We start from the raw sequence: 21,129 nt of genomic DNA, 5'->3' as shown, positions 1-21,129 counted from the left end.
TCACAACAGTAAACACAAATCCATAACATCTCACTCAATTCCCCAAACATCCTATTTCCAGGTCAAAATGAAGCTCTACACCCAAAACTATTCACTCCTGCTGAAAAACCAAACTTTGCCCTCAGACATCAAACACAAGCCCTCAAAAACACACACACTACAACAGAGTTTTGCACACTGGTACAATTAATTCAAAACAATAGTTCCAAAACAATTAGGTTGCTTATGGTTCTCCCCTTCAAAACCCTTGTCACATGATAAACACAAAAGACGCAACCAATGTATGTACAGTGGCACATTGTCATTCATGTACTATACAGTACAACACACACCAGAAACATTATCCCACCTCAGCATCTTGTCTTTGGTCTGGGTCAGGCCAGAGAATCTCATCCACATCACAGGCTATATTGGCCCCAGCCAGGCATGCCTGATCCACCCCTGGCATGCATCTACTGATATGTCTAGGCAGGCCTCTTCGATGGCCTGAAGGAGGTGAACACGGACATAAGGTTCTCGGTCATACACTTTCCACCGCCATGCCGAAAATAACTCCTCTATCGGGTTTAGAAAGGGAGAGTATGCAGGCAGAAAGATATTAGAAAACCTTGGGTTATTGGTAAACCAGTCACGAACCAGAGCAGCGCGATGGAAGCTGACGTTATCCCACACAACAACGTAGTGAGGCTGCTCTGGCTGTGCTGGTTCCCTGTAGTCCAGCTGGAACATATGTTGTCTTAAACCATCAAGAAAAGCAAGGAGAAGCATAGTGTTATAGGGTCCTAGTACGGCATGGCGGTGGAGTACCCCTCGTTGGCTGATGGCTGCGCACATAGTGACATTCCCCCCATGCTGACCAGGGACATTTACAATAGCCCGATGGCCAATTATGTTCCTCCCCCTTTTCCTTCTTTTGGTCAGGTTAAAACCTGCCTCATCCACAAAGATTATTTCATGGGGAACAGGCCGTCCTTCAATCTCAAAGATTCTCTGCAAAACACATAACACAGTAGAGTCAATCGGTACCCTGAACCACAGTTCAAGAGTGCTGAAATGGCAGCATAAAATGGTAAATGGCCTGTATTTATATAGCGCTTTACTAGTCCCTAAGGACCCCAAAGCGCTTTACATATCCAGTCATCCACCCATTCACACACACATTCACACACTGGTGATGGCAGCTACATTGTAGCCACAGCCACCCTGGGGCGCACTGACAGAGGCGAGGCTGCCGGACACTGGCGCCACCGGGCCCTCTGACCACTACCAGTAGGCAACGGGTGAAGTGTCTTGCCCAAGGACACAACGACCGAGACTGTCCAAGCCGGGGCTCGAACCGGCAACCTTCCGATTACAAGGCGAACTCCCAACTCTTGAGCCACGATCGCCCATAAACTGCCATGCTGTGATGGTACACAATACTTTATACAGTATCAAAACTCATACCTGAACATATTCCACACGTTGGTTTTTCACTCTGTCAGAGTTTCGTTCGAAAGGGACTCGGTATGCCTGTTTCATCCGGAATTGATTCTTTCGGAGGATGCGGTCAATTGTGGAGAGGCTGATGGCATTTATGCCTCGAAAAAGATGATCATCCTCAATCACTCTCCTTTGAATCTCTTGCAGGCGGATTACATTATTTGCAATTACCATGTTTACAAGTTCCCTCTCTTGCTCCTCCGACAAAAGCCTTAACCTGCCTCCACCAGGTGGTCGTCTCTGTGTCCTACAAAAATAGAAGCACTCATTACTGTAACTGTCACACATTCATTTTACAGGAAAATAATGGAAACATACTGAAACTCAAGACACATAAGTTCAGTAACTTAAACGTTATTGTACAAAGCAGTCTTACTGCAAGTACACCTACCTGTTTTCCTCCCTGAAGGTTCTGATGATGGAGGCAACAGTGAAGCGACTCAAATTTGGTTGTACTCGTTGCCCAGCCTCCCTCATAGTCATCCCATGGACAAGGACATGGTCAACTAAAGTGGCTCGAATTTCATCTGAGACTGACTGTCTTCTTGCCCTTGCTCTTCCCCTTCCTTGTCGCCATCGTTCTCCACCTCCACCTCCTTCACCACGTCCTCCTCCTTCACCACGTCCTCTTTCTCCACCACGTCCTCTTCCTTTGCATCTCTTTGGATCCATTGTTTCAAACCTGAATGAGCTGACTTTGGCCCTTTTATCTATCCATCGCAGGTTCTGATTGGTGTGTGCTAAATTTTGAATCCTAGTGTTTCCACCTGGTTAATTGTGTGCTAATTGAGCTCAAGCTATGCTGACTTAAGTTAACATTATTGCATGCTAGTGCTTTCTAAATGACTGGTGTAAGCACTGTAAAATGTAGGGATTTGTGTGTAGAGTTTTGCAGTAACAGTTCACCAAATTTGAGTCATGTGTCAAAGCAGGGAATAGTGTTTATAGTTCAGGGAAATGGGTGAGCTTTTTGAACAATAGCGTTACGGTTTTGAAATTTTAGTTTAGAGGCCTGGTTATAGTGTTTAAGCAATCGAGAAAAACTGTAATAATTACACATAACTGTAGCAACAACAAAGAGAGGCTCGAACAAGAAAGGCTTGAAACCCTTAGAAAAGACTGATCAGAGTTGGTTCAATGAACTCTGATCATGTTCATTCGGAGTTAAGCTCGTGTGTGTTTAGAGACAGAAAGCCATCATGTTACCAGGATTCTCCAGAGAAACACAGAAATAAAGAGCAGAGCCTCCATCTTCATTTAGTGGACAGAGGAATATGATCACAAATCAGTGTGGGCCAAAATTTGTATCTTAAAAACTAGGAGGGGATAAAGTTATACCAACATACTGTAATATTTTTATAATATACACTAGCAAACTTTCATGCTGTGTGTGATATTAAAAATATTGTATTGTGTGATATCACATTCTATTGTGATCCAGCATTTTAATCTGACCTTTGATTTCTAAATGCTTCATTAAACTGTCAAATATACAAATATAGACAACTGTGGGATTTGCATATGCCATAGAAATGTTAGCACTCACAGTTTACTGGGCAAGGTTTATGCAACGTTTCAACAAGACCAGTCCACTTATGACAAACGCGATCATACGAGCATTATAGTACGATGCAGTCTCTGCATGATATGACTATCTATTCAGCTGTAACCTGACAGGGACAAAGTCTAGGAGACAGAAACTGAAGATAGACACCATTTACTGATGGACCTGTTATATTAGGTGACAATTCCACGTGAAAGTCAAAAGAAATGAATACATACAGGGCAAGTCTTTATGAGGCAAACATGATGTGCATCTCACACGAAAGCGATTTAGGTGATTTTCTGTGAGAAATGTGTAAAAAGATCCGTACTCTGAATTTCAGATACTATTGATCTGTTTGTTGTGTGTCTGAGGGTTTACGCAGGGACGTTTTGTGTAAGCACTGATTGCTACAGTAGCATCCAATCAATGCTTACAGTGCAAAGAAACTGGCCTACAGTCTGACAGCTGCATTAATGTCTACACAATCTAAGAGTTTGAAAGATGGACACACGTGAGATGATCATAAATCCACAACAGAATCCTTTCTGTCCTAACATACTGATGAGAAAATAACTGAAGCACTCGTGTCAAGAACAACAACAAAAAAGGGAAACATGCCTAACTTGGATTTCAGTGATTGTGAAAACAAACATATGCAAATGAATTTCCTCTGTGCGCTCAGGAAATCACTATCAGTCAAGTTGAGTGTGAGTCAGTGAGTATGTTATGTTCACATAGACTGTTACCTCAGGGGCTGACTTACCAGATGAAATGAACCTTTATGGAACGGAAACCCAGAATTTGTTTCAAGTCACATTTTAGCTTAATCTGCATGGTGGAAAGTGCCTGTACCAGAGACATGATTGTTGCTGCTTAGGTTAAAATATCTAGTATATGTCAATAATGTAACAAAAAAGAAGAAGAAAATCTGTGGCGGTGTAAAAGTCCCACTAAATGCGTCTCTCGGTGTACATCTAAACTATATAACGATTAACCGCCAACTGTGAGTTCAATTTAAATTTTCCTTTACAAATGTGTGTTTGTTTAGGAAGGAAAAAAATGTGTGCGCACAGTGTTCGGCAATATAGACTCAAAGGCAGCACCAAGACTGGCACGAGACTATTTCCACTGCACTGAGGGTGGGAACTCCAGGCCTCGGGGCCGCTGTCCTGCAGGGTTTAGATGTGTCCTTGATCCAACACAGCTGATTTAAATGGCTCATTTTGAACGGTGACATATACATCAAGGAATGGACCAGCCACTGCACTGATGTTAAACCAGTTCAGAAGTTCATTTATCATCATGAACCACCAATTTATGAGCAGACAAACCAAAGTACACTCCAAGATTCAGTTGCTTGTAGAAGCACGTTTAGCAGCAACAGCTCAAAGTCATTGTTTTCTGTATGACTATCAGTCTCTCACATCATTGGGGAGTCATTTAGGCTCACTCTTCTTTATAATGTTGCTTCACTTCATTGAGGTTTGCACAAATTTGTTTATGCAAAACTCACAACCACACTACTTCTATTAAGCTGAGCTTTAAACTTTCTAAAATATAAAACCTGCTAGACACCGGTGTTGTGCCAAAAAGTGATTGTCTGCCAAAAACTGATTTCTGGTATTTGCCAAAAAGTGATTGCTCGTATTTAAACTGCTATAAGTAACTTGTTGGGCTATAATATGTGAAACATATGTCAAATGCTTCCCTCATGGATGACATAAAGTCATCTTGAGCCACAAACAACATTCGTGTAACAAGGTAGAAGCCGCGATCAGTTTTTGGCAGCGACTTTTATATAACCTTTATTTATTTAGTTAAAAAAAAATCTCATTAACATTAAACATGTCTTTTGTAAGAGTAAGTTGGCCAAGAGGACAGCAGCAATGGCAGCAAATATTACAATAGTTCAGTAAAAATATTTTAAGTGAGGATAAAGGAGCGGATTGGTTATAATGTAAGTACAGGGTGGGCCATTTATATGGATACACCGTAATAACATGGGAATGGTTGGTGATATTAAAGTCCTGTTTGTGGCACATTAGTATATGTGAGGGGCAAACTCCTCAAGATGGGTGGTGACCATGGTGGCCATTTAGAAGTCGGCCATCTTGGATACAACTTTTGTTTTTTCAATAGGAAGAGGGCCATGTGACACATCAAACTTATTGGTAATGTCACAAGAAAAACAATGGTGTGCTTGGTTTCAACGTAAACCTCCAGCAGAACCAGGAGAGAAGGAAGACAGGATGAAGACATGCTGTGGAAGCGAGACAGAGATTAATAACAGATATGATTCAATGCAGAGAGGTCTGTTAATACATAGTGAGTGAACCAACCAACCACAGCATCTGTGGTGAGAGAGTCATCAAGGAGTTCAGGCACTCCATCAAGCTCACAGTCACAGACTCAGGTGAGATTCTAGAGTTGCAGGGCTTCCTCCAGAGCAGCTGTTAGAAACACAGCTGCATCTTCTTTCTCTCACACACAGAAAAGAGTGAGACAGAGTGAGGCATCAGGGAGTTTAATTACCAGCTTTAAGACAAATGAATGAGAGTGCTGAATGATAGCACTCATGAGTGGTGCAGCATGCTTTAATTACTACCCACTAGTGAATGTGTCAGCAGCTGAAACTGTATTAATGGTGATTTAAAGAAACGAGTCCCAGTGTGTAGACCAGGCAAGCTGCTTCACTTGTAACACACTGGCAGAAACCCCAAGTCAGTTAGGATGACTACCTGAACATTTGAATGTTTCCACTGGTCACTGAGGTGGTACGTTACAGGGATCCAGTCTGTTCATTTACAGGACTCTACTAGAGCTGCTTTGCATGACTCACAGTTGAAATAATGCTTCTTTGTCTGATGCAGGGCCTTGGTTCACCCCATCAGTCGTGCAGGGGGTCGTCTGCTCTGCAAAAGTGCACTTTAATGTAAACTGTGCAGCAGTGCTGCAAACTAATCCAGACGAAATAAAAGCACAATGTCAGGAGCTACTGCAGTTCAGCATCAAACGTAGGCCAAATCAATCATTAATATGATTTTCATGATCATCTTGTTTGTCTTAATGTTCTTATGATTCAAAGAAACATCCAGCAGCTGTGAGATCGGCTGTACTGATTTAAAATGAAGTGTGTACGGCCCCAAAGCCTCTGAATGAGCTGCAGATGTGTTTCAAACTCCTGTAACAAAAGCAAACATGTCTGCATACCGGCTAACTTTGTCCACACACTGTTTCTGCTCTGCAGGTTTCACAGATGAAGATGCAAATAGTGGAGGATACGGGGATGGAGGAGATTGGGTTGGACTTTCATTAATATTTTGTCTGTTAGTTTGGGCTGTTTGTTGTTCCTGCTGCTTCCGCTGTCGTCATAATTACCTGCAAGGAACTAAAGCCATTATAGCAGCATCCTCCTGAAAACAACATCTGCTCTGCTTTTCCACAAGAATGAAGATGCAGAGGTCTGGCTTTAGGATCTGAGCTCAGATAACATCTGGAGTTTAAAGCATCATTTTAATCTTCTTCTGCACAAAATGGCTCAGTCGAGTGCTGCCAACTCCAAGAGGTTTTCGGAGGATCGGGTGATGGAGATCTATAAAGTAGGAGTAACATTATATAGCTACTATGTCAAAATTCTATAGTATGGTATATGATATGGCACAGCCCTGCTGTAAAGATCAAATGTGTGACAGTGAAAGGTGCTGCAAAGAAGTCGGGAGAGAAATGCTGCAGAAAAGTCTCTTTAGCAAACAACGAGCAAACATAAAGCCCGTCCATTTCACATTTAAGGCAGGTAGTATGTTTGTTTTTCTAATGTTGACAAACTGACCCTCCATCCATCCACTTCTGCTGATCCTTTTCAGGGTCGCGGGGGCGCTGGAGCCTAACCCAGCTGTCTTAGAGCGAGACAGACTGAAGACCTGTCCAGTCCGCTGTCCCTACTAAGTGCATGTCCTTGAAACAGTGGAATAAAAACTAAAGCAATGACAAATAATGATCCTCATCATCAACATTACTACCGAAATGTGAACTAGCAAGTACAGCCTGAGCTCATAGAAACAACATCTTTGTAATCTGTAACAGTTTTGGATTTTTGGACATGTTAAACAACTTTTAAAGGGTTTTTCACAAAGATGCTGAACATTAAATGCAGGATGCCACAGACATCCATTTTAGCCAACAATCTGCCATCTTCACCTCCAGTGTTCAAATAAAACGGAGACGTTGTGACATCAGCAGGAGACAGAGATCAGCTAGAGACACGCAGACAGTTTAAGCAGGCTGCTGTTCAAGTGGAGGCTGGTATGAATCCTGCTTCTGTTTATGTTTCCTGTTGAACAAAAACTTGACCAGAAACTGACATACCAACTTTCAGACTAGCAGATCCATCCTCCTTCCCTCCATCCTCTGTGTGTCCTTCTGTCTGACCTGCAGCTGAGAAACAGGTGTGAGGTGTCAGCTGTCAGGTAGGTGATGAGTGAAGAACAGAACAGAATCCATTTCCTCTTCAAACTGCTGTCAGACATGAGCTGTGTTCCAATTCGTCGGCTGCATCCTTCGGAGGACCCGGCCTTTGCGGTCTACGTGGGCCGGGATGGTGGGGACAGAGAGGCTGTAACTACATCTGCTGGTGTCACTTTGACCTCAGAGCAGTTTACATGAAACATGAAACGAATTACAACTTTTGTGATATTGACCAGCTCATGATGCAGAGTGTAGACTGTATCTGTGATAATGAAAATGATTTAAGGACTGGTTTATGACACGTCTATAAAAAATATAAAGTCTGTACAAATGTGAAACTACAAAGTTAAAAGCAGCTGGAACGACAGCTGTTCAAAGCTGAACACTTACATCAGCCAGAAGACAGAGTGAGTCCTCCATCTCTCTGAAGGAGGCCATCGTGGTGAGCACAGATGCAGCAGCAGTGTGGATGTGTCCACTCTCACAGTGTCTCTCTTTCAAGTTTGTCCTCACATTCTCAAAAAAAGAACATGTCTATGCAGATGCCCAGAGCCTAACAACACACCCGCTATAAAAACTTTTGCACCACCAGATTTTCATATACTTACATTTGAAAGTGTTCGTCTCCTGCATTAACTCCCACTTCGATCACTATCATTATCAGAAAAATATCTCCTGTATGGCCCGCAATGAATCCTGGGATATGTTGGGCCACAAAGGACACACCTGACCCATCCTTCAAATTCAGGGAAATGAAGGACGCATTTGGAAGACTTCAAATTTGAACAGCCTTCGTCGCGTCCATGTGATACAATTTCCTACAAATGTGGCATTCGAAGCATCCTCTCCCTGAATTTGGAAACACCCAATGTGATGATAGAGAGCAGGAAGAACCAGTCTCAACAAGAGACACACACACCTGATTTCCTGTAACTGCAGAGGGGAGGAGCCACCCGAGCAGGTGGGAACAGGAAGAGAAACAGCTGAGCCTCCGTCAGAGCAGCAGGAGGACGGTGGAGCTGAGGCAGGGTGAGTGTTAACACCACATTGTTGTAGTTTTGCTGTCAGAGTCTCTGAGTGTGTTTGTTTGTGTGACTGTAGAGAGAAGAAGAGTCACAGTGAGCTCTGTAGCTGTGATTGGCTCAATAATCACCTTCAATGGACTGAACGCAGAGAACGAGCCGAGGAACCTGACAAACCTGTTTGTGTGTGTGTCTGTGTGTGTGTGTGTGTGTACCTGTTTAGACATGTTTGTGAGGACAAAGAGTTGGTATGCTACTATGTGGGCTAATAGAGTCCCACAAAATGGCCGTCCTCACGAGTTTGAGGATATTTTTGAGGCTTTTTGGTGTCCTCACTAAAATCTGAAAACAAGTGTCTGTGTGTGTGTCTGTGTGTGTATGTGTCATAAAGAGAGTCGAGTTCACGGTCGCACACTTTCTATCTCAGAGGCTGTATCCCAATTCTTCGGAGCCCCTCTGATGACATGGTCCAAAAAATAAATCAATTGTGGCCACAAAATACTACTTCGTGCGCACGAAATGCTAATTTGTGGGCACGAAACACTTGACCAATAACCGTGATCCTTCCCAGGCCCTTGCAGTTGGTTGACAATAAAATCTATCCTGGCGTCCAGGCCCTGTAAAGCAACTGGGCTCTCAGTATCCTGTTTAAATGTCTCTCCGTAATAATGGTTCCTTGCATTGCAGGCTTTTCAAAATGCATTGTAGCTCATTCCCAGCCTAAAATAAAACTCACTCATACCGTCTCTGTCCACGGTGTATATGTTTAGCCTACTCTCATGCTTGTGTCTCTACGCAGCTGTCCAGGAATTGTATCAATATGATATGCGCACGTTATCTATTTTGTTGCCACAAATGAGTAATTCATTGCCACGTTATACCCATTTCATGCCCACAAATTAGCATTTCATGCGCACGTTATACCTATTTCGTGCCCTCGAAAATAGTATTTTGAGGGCACGAAATAGTATTTTGTGGCCACAATTTATTTATTTTTGGGCCATGTCATCAGAGGGGCTCTGTACAATTCAGGTTCTGCAGCCTCAACGATCCTCAAGGGCCACGTACTCAAGGACCGCTAAGGCCGGAAGTACGAGGCTTGTGAAATGGGCGGTCTAGCCTCCGTCGCGCTGCCCCGGTTGCCTAGCAACCATGATACTAACAGCTGGAAACGTTTCACACAGCTTTGTTTGACAGAAATGAAGGAGAACATATTTTAGACATCTTTGTGAAGGACGCATTTCGAGCAGCCTTTGAATTGGGAAAGCCTTCGGTGCGCCACTGTGACGTAATCGGCCTTAAAATGCAGCCTTTAAGGCTACAGACCCTGAATTGGGATACAGCCTTTATGAAAGTGCGACGTTTGAGCCACTTCCTGTTCTCAGTGCCGGCGTCCTGATCACCGAGGTTTCTGTTGCTCTGATATCTAATATTGATTATATCGGTAAACAGGCTGTAGGCAGAAACATCAGGTCTGATCTGAAAATCCCTTCAGAAACAAACTTTAAGAGTTTTATGTCCGTGTGAGGCCGCACGCTGATTGGATAACCACCTGTCAGTCTCAGGGTATTAGCCAATGAGCGCGCAGATTCACAGTAAGATCTTATCACGTCATTCTTTTAAACTAAAACATCGACAGTAAAACTGTAACGTGTCCTGTGATCTATAAACACTCTGTGATGAATAATCTGAAGTCATTTTGAACCTGACAGTAGTTTCCTGTCACAGAGCAGAAGCTGCAGGCAGTTTTTGGCACCTTTATATTTAATTTATTCCAAAATAAATCAATAAAGGTAGAAAAGAACTCTCAGTGACATTAAAAATCTACTTTTAAACACAGATGTGACCAAGTGCAACAAATATAAGATGAGATGTTTACAGATATTTGAAGTATTGATCATATGTAGAACACAGAGCAGGTCCAATAACAGAGTCATCCTGCTCACAAACAGCAGTTTGGTTTCATGAGCTCACTTCCTGCAGTGATCCTCAGCTTCTCTCCAAAGGAGCCGTAACATGTGGGCTCCTCACCATGATGATGATCCCAAACACACTGAGTTCCTTCATCCACCTGATCATGTACTTATTAAATAATGTGATGGTTTTGGTGTTTTTTAAAGACTTTGAGCCTCTAAAATAACTGGTTTGGACTTTAGGGCCAAAGCTCCAACATTAGAAAGCCGTCAGTGTGATGCTTCCAGGACAACAGCACCTCTGAGTGTGTGTGTTTACCTCTCAGACTAACTCCACCCTGACATGAAGAAGATGGAGGAAGAGGACGGAGCAGCATCTGCAGCATCCAGCTGTGTGTCTGTGAGGAGTGACGGAGTTACACAAACACCTCCACCTTACAGTCATGGACCTGCAGCAACAATGTAAGAACACTACTAACTTTATTAGTCATTTCAACGTAACCATGACAGAATCATTGATCTGTGATTGGTTCAAACTGTTTGATCTGAGTTTGCTTTTTATTGACTTGTTTTCTTGCTAAGATCTGAACTCGGTAAGTTTAAGTGAAGTCAGTGCAGCAGAATCAGAGAGAAGAGCTGAGAACAAACTGAGTTCATTCAGAGACAGAAAAAACTGGATGATGATTGGCTGACCTGTCAGCGTTATGAGGCAGACACAATATCACAGAGGGATCAGCTGATCATATGGCTGTCAGAGAGAACTGATCAGTTATTGATGTTTGTGTTTGCAGAGGTCAGAGGTCACAGTCTCCAGCATCCAGCTGTGTGTCTGTGAGGAGTGACTGGTCCAGAGAAATACTTCCTCCACACTTCAGTGATGAACCTGCAGCAACAATGTTCTTCAATCATGGAGCTCAGCTGACCATGTAAGAGAGCTGCTGACTCAGAGTTCAAAGGTTGTTTCTATAAATGTTCTGCCAGTGACATCATAACTTAACCTAACACTGGTCTGTGTATGAAGTATCATTTAGTGGCAGTTGTTAAAGTTGTATAATGATGATGCTAGTTTGGGGTGTATTTTCCTGCTGATGCAAATGCATCTACTTTGCCCTTTGTCTGGTGCTTTGGACAAAGACGTCCAATGAAACTCAGAACAACACAGTTTGCACCACCAGCAGGCAGAGGAAGTGGCTGACATCCAGAAATCCTACCAGTGGCTGAACAAAGCTGGACTGAAAGACAGCACAGAGGCACTAATCATGGCAGCACAGGAACAAGCTCCGAGCACAAGACCCATAGAGCCCGGGGTCTACATGGGTCTTTTTGGGGGGGTTGTGTTGTATTAATAGTGACTTTGTTTCTTTGGACCTGACCAAAATCTTTTGTTTTTCAGTTCAGTTGCAACATTGACTAACACTAATGCAGGGGTCGGCAACCTGCGGCTCTTTAGTCCTTACAGTGCGGCTCCTCGTGGTTTGGGAAAATAAATTAGAAGTATTTAGCTGAAGTGTATTTTATTTATGTTCTTTTTTAACTTGTAGTTCTAAATTGGAAGATTATTGTGATATTGAAATATAAAAATAAAATTATATTTTTTTATTTTTTCATCGTTCAAATGAGCGTCACACTCGTGGAAGCCGGTGTACCCGCCGAAACACCGTGCATTTATTGAGACTTTCAGCCCCAGGAAGGCCAATTATGGATCTTCGGATCCACATTATGTCAGCAGCTGTTCTCCACCGTGAACTATGTTAAAAACAAACACCGCTCACGCCTCACAGACGACAGCTTACAGTCCTGTAAAGATGAAAGTGACTTCGTACAGCCCCGACCTGCAGACGCTGTGCGCAGAGGTTCAGCAGCAGAAGTCCCGTTGTAAACATATCACGGCAGACCCGACGATGTTTGCATGAACACGCTTTTCAGCTTCTCTTTATTGACCACTTTTCACACACGGTTGCTGTACGCACACAGCCGGCTGTAGCTTTGCAGCTCACAGCCCGACACACACCAACACAACAGCACAGACGTTAAGGCGGCGAGGCGTGATTGCGGGTGCCGCTCAGGTGCGTCCGCCTCCCCTGCAGCGGCGCTGCAGACCACGCCCCGCCACACACATTAACCAGGTAAAATACATATTTAGGCAGAATTTTGCAAATATCTATTTTTCATCTTTCAGCAGCATAGAGCTTTTTTTCCAATTGTTTTTTAAAAGTCAGGTCAAGGCTCCAAAAGCCCAAAGGAGATATAAGGGTGGCGGCTCACAGCAGTTTTTGTTTGCTACATCATTTTAGTTCAGCTGGGTGTCTTTCCTTTGGTTATATTTCTTTAAGAGTTCAAATGTGTTCATTACATAAATAACATGTAATTTTCTCTGTAGCACTTCATGGATTTCATAAGCAACGCACCTTAGTTGTTCACACAAAGCATAAAGGTAAAAAACAGTATATACAGTGTTATCTTCATTCTAGATGTCAAAAAGTATTTGTGGCTCCCAGTGTTTTCTTTTGCGTGGAAACTGGCTCCAAATGGCTCTTTGGGTCCTGAAGGTTGCTGACCCCTGACCTAATGGTATATTTTTTTTAGCTGGATCGTTCTATAAAAACATGAATCAAATCTGAGAAAAGTTTCCACCTGACCTGTTGAATGTTATTGAAGCCAGAAGTTTGCCTTCATACTGTGTTTCTTGCATGCCTTTTGTGGTGTACTAATTGATGTGAAATGAATGCAATGTGGTTGTGTTTGCAGAGGTCAGAGGTCACAGTCTCCAGCATCCAGCTGTGTGTCTGTGAGGAGTGACTGGTCCAAAGGAATACTTCCTCCAGTCTTCAGTCATGAACCTGCAGCAACAATGTTCTTCAATCATGGAGCTCAGCTGACCATGTAAGAGAGCTGCTGACTCAGAGTTCAAAGGTTGTTTCTATAAATGTGTTCTACCAGTGACATCATAAATGATTCCTAATGGTGGTCCGGGTACGATAATGCTAGTATCAATCGTAGTAGTAATGCAATCCAAGGTAATGATTTCTTCTCTGTTGCTGTGAACGTCTCTGCAGCCGTCTGTACTCTAATCTGAGACAACTATTACTGACAGAAACCATCACATCATCCAGTTTGTGTGTTTGCAGCTGCTTAAAAGATTTTAAACAGAGATTAATCAGTAATTCATGTGATGTGTTTGTGTTTGCAGAGGTCAGAGGTCACAGTCTCCAGCATCCAGCTGTGTGTCTGTGAGGAGTGACTGGTCCAGAGAAATACTTCCTCCAAACTTCAGTCATGAACCTGCACCAACAATGTTCTTCAATCATGGAGCTCAGCTGACCATGTAAGAGAGCTGCTGACTCATTTACGGGTGTTTGAAATTCTGTGACCACTTTGTAATTTTAGTTTATATTTTTAAAGTGTTTTTATTTGTAGTTGCCTGTATTTTTATTACACTGTGTGTAACGTGGTGGTTTGTGCTGTTTGGGATTGTTTTGGTGTATTTGTGTCAGAACATCAGATAAATGATTTCATCACATTTTAAAAGAAAGTATCAGGATAATAATCTGAACTGAGTCATCAGAAATAGAAAGATGGTCTCAACAGGCCACTGAGCTGATCTCCAAAGAAATGCAGAAGATTGAAGAGTCCGAGGCTGTTTATTTGTCACAGGCATCGTCATACACGTACAACACAGTGAAATGTGCTGAGCTGCTCCTGTGACTGGACAAAACATTAGAAACAATCATTAAATGAAATAATGAAACATTGTGCAGATGTAATGTTAAAGTGCTTTGTGCCACATTAGCACAGCATGTACTGACAGAGCAGTGCAAGCAGAACAAAGCAAATGAGCAAAGTGATGTAAACAGAGTAACTGAACAGAGTGAGCAGAGTAATATCAGCAGTAATGAAGCAGCAGGATCAGTGTAGCAGCGTGTGACGTCATAATGAATCAGGTATGATCTGAAATATGACAGTGAGACAAGAACATGATGTAAGGTCCTGTTTAAACCTTGATGGTGATGCTATGAGGGGAGCATGTTCTGATTTAGGACTTGGATGGTCTGAGGATAGAAGCTCCTCTCTGTTTGTGTCCTGATGGTGCAGAAGCTTCTGCCTGATTGTAGAAGGAGCTGAAGCCAGCATCATCCCAGAGGTGAAGCTCCTCTGTGTGCAGACCTGAGGTCAGATTCCTCCAGGCTGATGTTCAGGATCTACAGAAACGTGTGGTTGTAGTTATTGCTGCACTGTGTGCTGACAGCAGATACTCAGAACAAAGCGCTGCACACGTGTTCTTTACAAACATCTGTACATAGAAAATATGGATTATGGCAGTGAATGAACACGTTTCTGTCATTTGTTTCATTGGCTTCTTTTTTCTGCCTGTGTTCATGTGATTAATGTCTAACACATAAACAGGTTTGTAATCAAACATCACATCATCAGGGAGGCATCATGAAACAAAGTTACTGCTGGAGGCTGAACTCAATTTGGTGGCAATGTTCAAAAATATCACTCAGATCATTTCAAAGCTTTTAGTTCTTCTTCTTCACTTCTGTAAAATAATAGAAAGCAAATCAGAACCCAGAAGTTCACTTCCTGATGACTGAACTCTTTCAAAATAAAGCTGAAAGCTCTGAATGTGACACCGCTGCTCCACCACAGTTTTTAGAGGAGGTCAAAGGTCAGTTGAAAGTGATGGATCCCAAACTTCCAGTACATCCAGTGAAGGACATAATCAGCTCTGTGATGAAGGCTTTTACTGTGGAGTTTGTAGGCTGATCACTCTGTGTTTAATAAGACAGGCAGGAACAGCAAAGGAAACTTGGAATCTGAACTCAAACACAAGTTTCTCCACTTTGACTTTTCTCTGTGACCATCAGAGCTTCTGCACAGTGTCATCAAATCTGGATGTTTGTCACTGACAGTCAATGATTTTAGTGATAAAGAAATGTGTTCACAGAGGGAGGAAGAGGAAGAGGAGTGGTGTCTGTGAGGAGGAGCAGCTGTCCTGCTGTGCTTTGTGTCAGGACGTCCTGAAGGATCCAGTCTCTACCAGCTGTGGACACTGGTTCTGCAGACAGTCTGCTTCACCAGGAGACTGGTCCTGTCCCCAGTGTGGAGAAAGATCCAGAAGCAGAGCTGGACTGCAGACAGCCAGTCAGAGCAGCTGTGTACAAAGTAAGACTGAACATCTGTCTGCTGATGGACTCATTTCTGAAAACTGGACTTCTTGTTGTTGTTCAGACATTGAAGAGTTTTCTTTCTGTTTTTCTTTCTTTCAGCAGATGTTGGTCTGCAGGAGGTTTTAGATGAACATAAGATCAGTCTGAGGAGGAGATGTGAACGTGTGACTGAAGGAAGTGATGAAACAGGAAGTAGAACCCTCCTCAACAGGATCTACACTGAGCTCTACATCACAGAGGGACAGAGTGAAGAGGTTCATAGCCAACATGAGGTGAGGCAGCTGGAGACAGCTTCCAAGATGGACGCCCTCCATGACACTCCAATCAGGTGCCAGGACATCTTTAAAGCCTTACCTGACCAACAGAGACCCATCAGAGTGGTTCTGACCAACGGCGTGGCTGGTGTTGGAAAAACCTTCTCAGTGCAGAAGTTCACTCTGGACTGGGCAGAGGGCTTGGAGAACCAACATGTCAGTGTGGTGGTTCTGCTTTCATTCAGGGAGCTGAACCTGATCAGAGAGGAGCAGTACAGTCTTCTGGAGCTGCTCCATGTTTTCCATCCAACATTAGAGAAGGTCACAGCAGAGAAGCTGGCTGTCTCTCAGCTTTTGTTCATCTTTGACGGCCTGGATGAAAGCAGACTTTCATTGGATTTCACCAACAGGAAGCTGCTGTCTGATGTCACACAGAAGTCATCAGTCAGCCAGCTGCTGACAAACCTCATCCAGGGGAATCTGCTTCCCTCGGCTCTCGTCTGGATAACTTCCCGACCTGCAGCGGCCAATCAGATCCCTCCTACATGTGTTGACAGGCTAACAGAAGTACGAGGCTTCACTGACGCCCAGAAGGAGGAGTACTTCAGGAGAAGATTCAGTGATGAAGAGCTGTCCAGCAGAATCATCTCCCACATGAAGACATCCAGGAGCCTCCACATCATGTGTAGAATCCCAGTCTTCTGCTGGATCACTGCTACAGTTCTGGAGCACATGTTGACTACAGAGCAGAGAGGAGAGCTGCCCAAGACCCTGACTGACATGTACTCACACTTCCTGCTGGTTCAGACAAAGAGGAAGAAGAACAAGTACCACGAGGGACATGAGACGAGTCCACAGGAGCTGACGGAGGCTGACAGGGAAGTTCTTCTGAAGCTGGGGAGGCTGGCGTTTGAACACCTGGAGAAAGGAAACATCATGTTCTACCAAGAAGACCTGGAGCAGTGTGGTCTGGATGTGACAGAGGCCTCGGTGTACTCAGGAGTTTGTACAGAGATCTTCAAAAGAGAGTGTGTGATCTTCCAGAAACCAGTCTACTGCTTTGTTCATCTGAGCATCCAGGAGTTTCTGGCTGCAGTCTACATGTTCCACTGTTTCACCAACAGGAAGTCAGAGGTGCTGAAGGACTTCCTGGGAAAAAAATACAAAGAGTCATCTCTGGATGATTTCCTTAAACGAGCCATGGAGAAATCCCTCCAGAGTAAAAATGGCCACCTGGACTTGTTTGTCCGCTTCCTTCATGGCCTCTGTCTGGAGTCCAACCAGAGACTCTTAGGAGGTCTGCTGGGTCAGACAGAGAACAGTCCAGAAACCATCCAGAGAGTCATCAAGAACCTGAAGAATAACAAGAAGTTTAAATCCTCTCCTGACAGAAGCATCAACATCTTCCACTGTCTGATGGAGATGAACGACCTCTCAGTACATCAGGAGATCCAAGAGTTCCTGAAGTCAAAGCAAAGGTCAAAGGACCTCTCTATGATCCACTGCTCAGCTCTGGCCTTCATGCTGCAGATGTCAGAGGAGGTTCTGGATGAGTTTGACCTGCAGAAGTACAAAGCTTCAAAGGAGGGACGACTGAGACTGATTCCAGCTGTGAGGAACTGCAGAAAGGCTCGGTGAGTCCAGATGTGATCATTACATTATTGATCAGTGTCGGTTAATAGTTTAATGTTTAAATTAAAAACACAGTCCTTGGTTATAAAGTGCTTTACAAACACCAACATTACGGCTAACAGCTGGATTCTCCTGTTTCAGTGCAGCTAGCCAAACAACAAAGAGCCACTTGCTGCTAAAGACAGAGTGAAAGTGGACGGTATATCCTCCATTCTTCATGTAAAACACATGCAATGAATTGTAATGCACCATCTGTGTTTACCTTCATGCAGTTTTCTCTTTATGGTGGACTTGGATATTTAAATGTTTCCCTCCTGGAGAGTCTTGTTCACTTGATTAGTTTTTGTGAAGGGGATTCTCCTCACCCCGTCTCCAAGGGAGACACCAGCTACCCTTCAGAGAAAATTTATTTGCCCCACTTGTAACCATGATCTGGTTCTTCCAGTCACTGCCCACAGCTCGTGACCATAGGTGAGGGCAGGGACGTAGATCGACCGGTAAATTTAGAGCTTCGCTGTCACGCTCAGCTCTCTCTCTTCACCACGACAGACCAGTACAGCGTCCACCTCACTGTTACCGCAGCAACAGTCTGTCTGTTGATTCCTGCTCCCCTCCCCCTTCTTTACTCAACCCTGAGATACTCAGACTCCTCCACCTGGGGCAGGAACTTGTCTCTGAGCCAGAGTGGGCACTCCACCCTTTCCCAGCTGAGGACCATGGCCTCAGATGCTGATCCTCATTCACACGGCTTCACACTCTGCTGAGAACAGCTCCACTGTGAGCTGGAGGCCATCACCTGATGAAGCCAACAGAACCACATCCTCTGTGAAAACAGAGACCAGACTCTGGCTGTATCCCAATTCAGGGTCTGCAGCCTTAAAGGACGCATTTTAAGGCCGATTACATCACAGCGACGGGACGAAGGTCGCTGCTCGAAATGCGGCCCTCAAATGCGTCCTTAATTTCGCTGAATTTTAAGGACATGGCGGTGTAGACTTCATATAGTATACTACTATACTATACACTATTATTAGTATAGTCTACTATTATACTATACACTATTATTAGTATAGTCTACTATTATACTATACACTATTATTAGTGTAGTCTACTATTATACTATACATATCTGTTTTTAACAGGGAATCTTGATCATGTTACATTTGACTTCTGTTGAGCTTCTTGAATTGTCACCTTCAGTTCCTTTCATTTAGTCTTCCAGTGTCTTTGGTTTAAATGTATTTACCCTGATAACTGCATATGAAACAGTTCACCTCTTTTCACTCACTATTATCTGTTTGCCATAAAAGTGTTGGTGATGTGTTGGGAGAATCATTATTTTCAGTCTCTTCTTATAAACATAGTGAGGCAAAGATGTGGGTCGTGGTCCCTGATAATCAGATGTGTCTGTGTTCTGTTACATGTGACGTTAGAGAGGTTTTAGTGGAGATAAAAACAGGACCAACATCACTCGTGACTGCTTTCCTGTCTTCACAGTGTGTTTACTGTTGGAGCTCGTCCTCCTGTTGCATCTGTCACAGCTGTTACGCTCCTCTGTGACTCCTCCTCTGTCTGCTGTCACACTGCAGGAGTTTTTGGTCATGGCGTGTGAATAACTGCCGAGGTCGGCTAGGACGACGCCACCACTCGTTGTCAGACCCTGTCACGCTGTCTGTTTTCATCTTTAGCCGAGGTTATTAAGAACTTCAAAATGAAACCAGTCTCTGTTTTCAGTCTCCGCCCTCTTTTGCAGCTTTGAGCCAGGTTGTAACACCTGTTAAAGTCACCACCTGTTGTGACCGGGGAGTGAGATGAGTGTGAGAAAGATGAAAACAACGTCTCATTCTGACTAGTTACTGGGAACTGATGTGTGATGATGCAATAACAAAGATGACTGTTTCTATGATTTTCTGTTTTATTAATTGTTTTTATTGATGATAAGGACAGGCAGAGGAGATTGGATGGATTTACTTTGTTTTATTATTTTGCACTGAAATGGAGTCCAGTGTACAGTCCTTGGCGTTGCACATATGTTTTAGCTGAGACTGTAGTGGGCACTCTTTAAATGTCGGGTCAGTTTGTCACGTTAGAGCCTATTTGTGCCTGTTAGTGCTGACGATGACTTCAGACCGAGCTGACTGAGGGGTCTAAGCTCATGATGCCACCAGCAACACCCGGGTCATGCTGCAGAGTTTTCAAACCCCGCTGACACTCGACATAATTTACTCAGGTTATATCAGGTGATCTAAGAAAGGCCGCTTAGAAAGAAAAGCGAGTGCACTGCTTTAAGTGTCTTGAAGATGTTTAATCCGAACATTCAGCTTCTTCACTTCTAAAACCAAAAAGTGGAGAGTCCCAGATTTTAATCCTAGTGGGAGTGTCCCTTAAGAGGGTCGCTGACCAACTATTGATCATGTGGCTCATCACATCAGCCAAGCTGTGAAAAAGGGTGTGGGTGATTATCAGCAGAGGTTTCGAGAGATGAAACGTCTTCAAGAAACTTAAAGAAGTCACTTTTCTTTCCAGGCTCCTTAGATTACCATGACTGTATGATGAGAACCTGCACAGACATATCAGGTGAAGTTTTCAGTGTTTTGGTTCAGTTTAATGTAAAAATGGAGATGAAACACATATAAAGGCTGGTTTACACCACTGAGCCCTGCTCTAAAACACTGACACAGATCTGTCTGTGAAGCTGGCTTTAACAAATAAGAGCTTAAAGTTTTAAACACATGTTTAGCGCCGAACTGTCCACTTTACTGTCTGTAGCAGGAAGTGGCTGTTTGGCACTGAAACGGGAGAATCCAGCTGTTAGCCGTGATGTTGTGTTTGTAAAGCTCTTCATAAACGAGGACTGTGGAGGAGGAGAGCCTGTGTGAGTCAGGTGGTTCACCGGCCGAGTGTATCAGCAGCAGAAACAGCTGATCAGCGCCGTTTTATGCAGTAAAATAATCTTTCTGTTCCCAAACACATCCACACAGTTTGCAACATAACAGCCCACTACATGCACATCTCACCGCAAACATGCATAAACCTGAACATAAAATATGTCCTCTACCTTTGTGATCTCTTTAAATAACTCACAGAATATCAACACTAATGCCACAAGTTTGTTGGTATTTTAACATTTTAACCATTGATTTTGAATTAAAACCAACAGTTAAAATATTTTTACACCAGAGGAAAGAGCAGCAGAAATATTAAGACAGATAAATCATTCTGTCTTCAGTCTCCATGAACAGCATCAACATCCTCTGGTGAAATTTCTCTTTCCTCCTTAAAATACATTAAATGTCAGTTTAATTCCAGATTAATGGTTAAAACATGTATGTCACATATGAACATCAGGAAATAAAGAAAAGTGACTGATTCAGTTCCATATATGCTCCAGGGAGGCGTTAAGGTTCATTAAAATTGTTCAGTTATTAAAGTTTAATCTGAGCCGAGCTGACTTCCTCAGGAACAAATAAACACCGAGATAAACTTCACCTTACAGATATAATCTAAATGAATCATATCCAATCTCAGAGAGTTGACAGTCAGCTGTGTGCTGGGAGACATGTTTGTCTGCAGTGTACGAGCTCTGACCGCTCTCCAAAAATGTCGGAGTGAATACATTAATATTAAAAGTGTAGCTGGTGACAC

General features: G+C 43.3%; 1 protein-coding gene and 2 long non-coding RNA genes across 3 annotated transcripts in view; 1 reads left to right on the top strand and 2 right to left on the bottom strand.

Annotated features, from left to right (window-relative positions):
- LOC112432436 (protein NLRC3) overlaps window positions 1-21,129 on the top strand; it is a 3,307,575-nt gene that overhangs the window by 651,254 nt on the left and 2,635,192 nt on the right. The window lies entirely within an intron of this gene.
- On the bottom strand, window positions 873-2,543 carry LOC143415775 (uncharacterized). The gene is made up of 3 exons (XR_013096218.1): window positions 1,874-2,543; window positions 1,447-1,729; window positions 873-990 (listed from the first exon to the last, which is right to left on the bottom strand). It is a non-coding gene; the product is annotated as an uncharacterized LOC143415775 (long non-coding RNA).
- LOC143415776 (uncharacterized) lies at window positions 6,030-8,001 on the bottom strand. Its single transcript, XR_013096219.1, has 3 exons — window positions 7,883-8,001; window positions 6,858-7,462; window positions 6,030-6,620 (listed from the first exon to the last, which is right to left on the bottom strand). It is a non-coding gene; the product is annotated as an uncharacterized LOC143415776 (long non-coding RNA).

This window comes from Maylandia zebra, unplaced genomic scaffold (genome assembly GCF_041146795.1).
Source record: "Maylandia zebra isolate NMK-2024a unplaced genomic scaffold, Mzebra_GT3a scaffold03, whole genome shotgun sequence".
Classification (NCBI taxonomy): Eukaryota; Metazoa; Chordata; class Actinopteri; order Cichliformes; family Cichlidae; genus Maylandia; species Maylandia zebra.
This window is presented reverse-complemented; position numbering and strand designations above follow the sequence as displayed.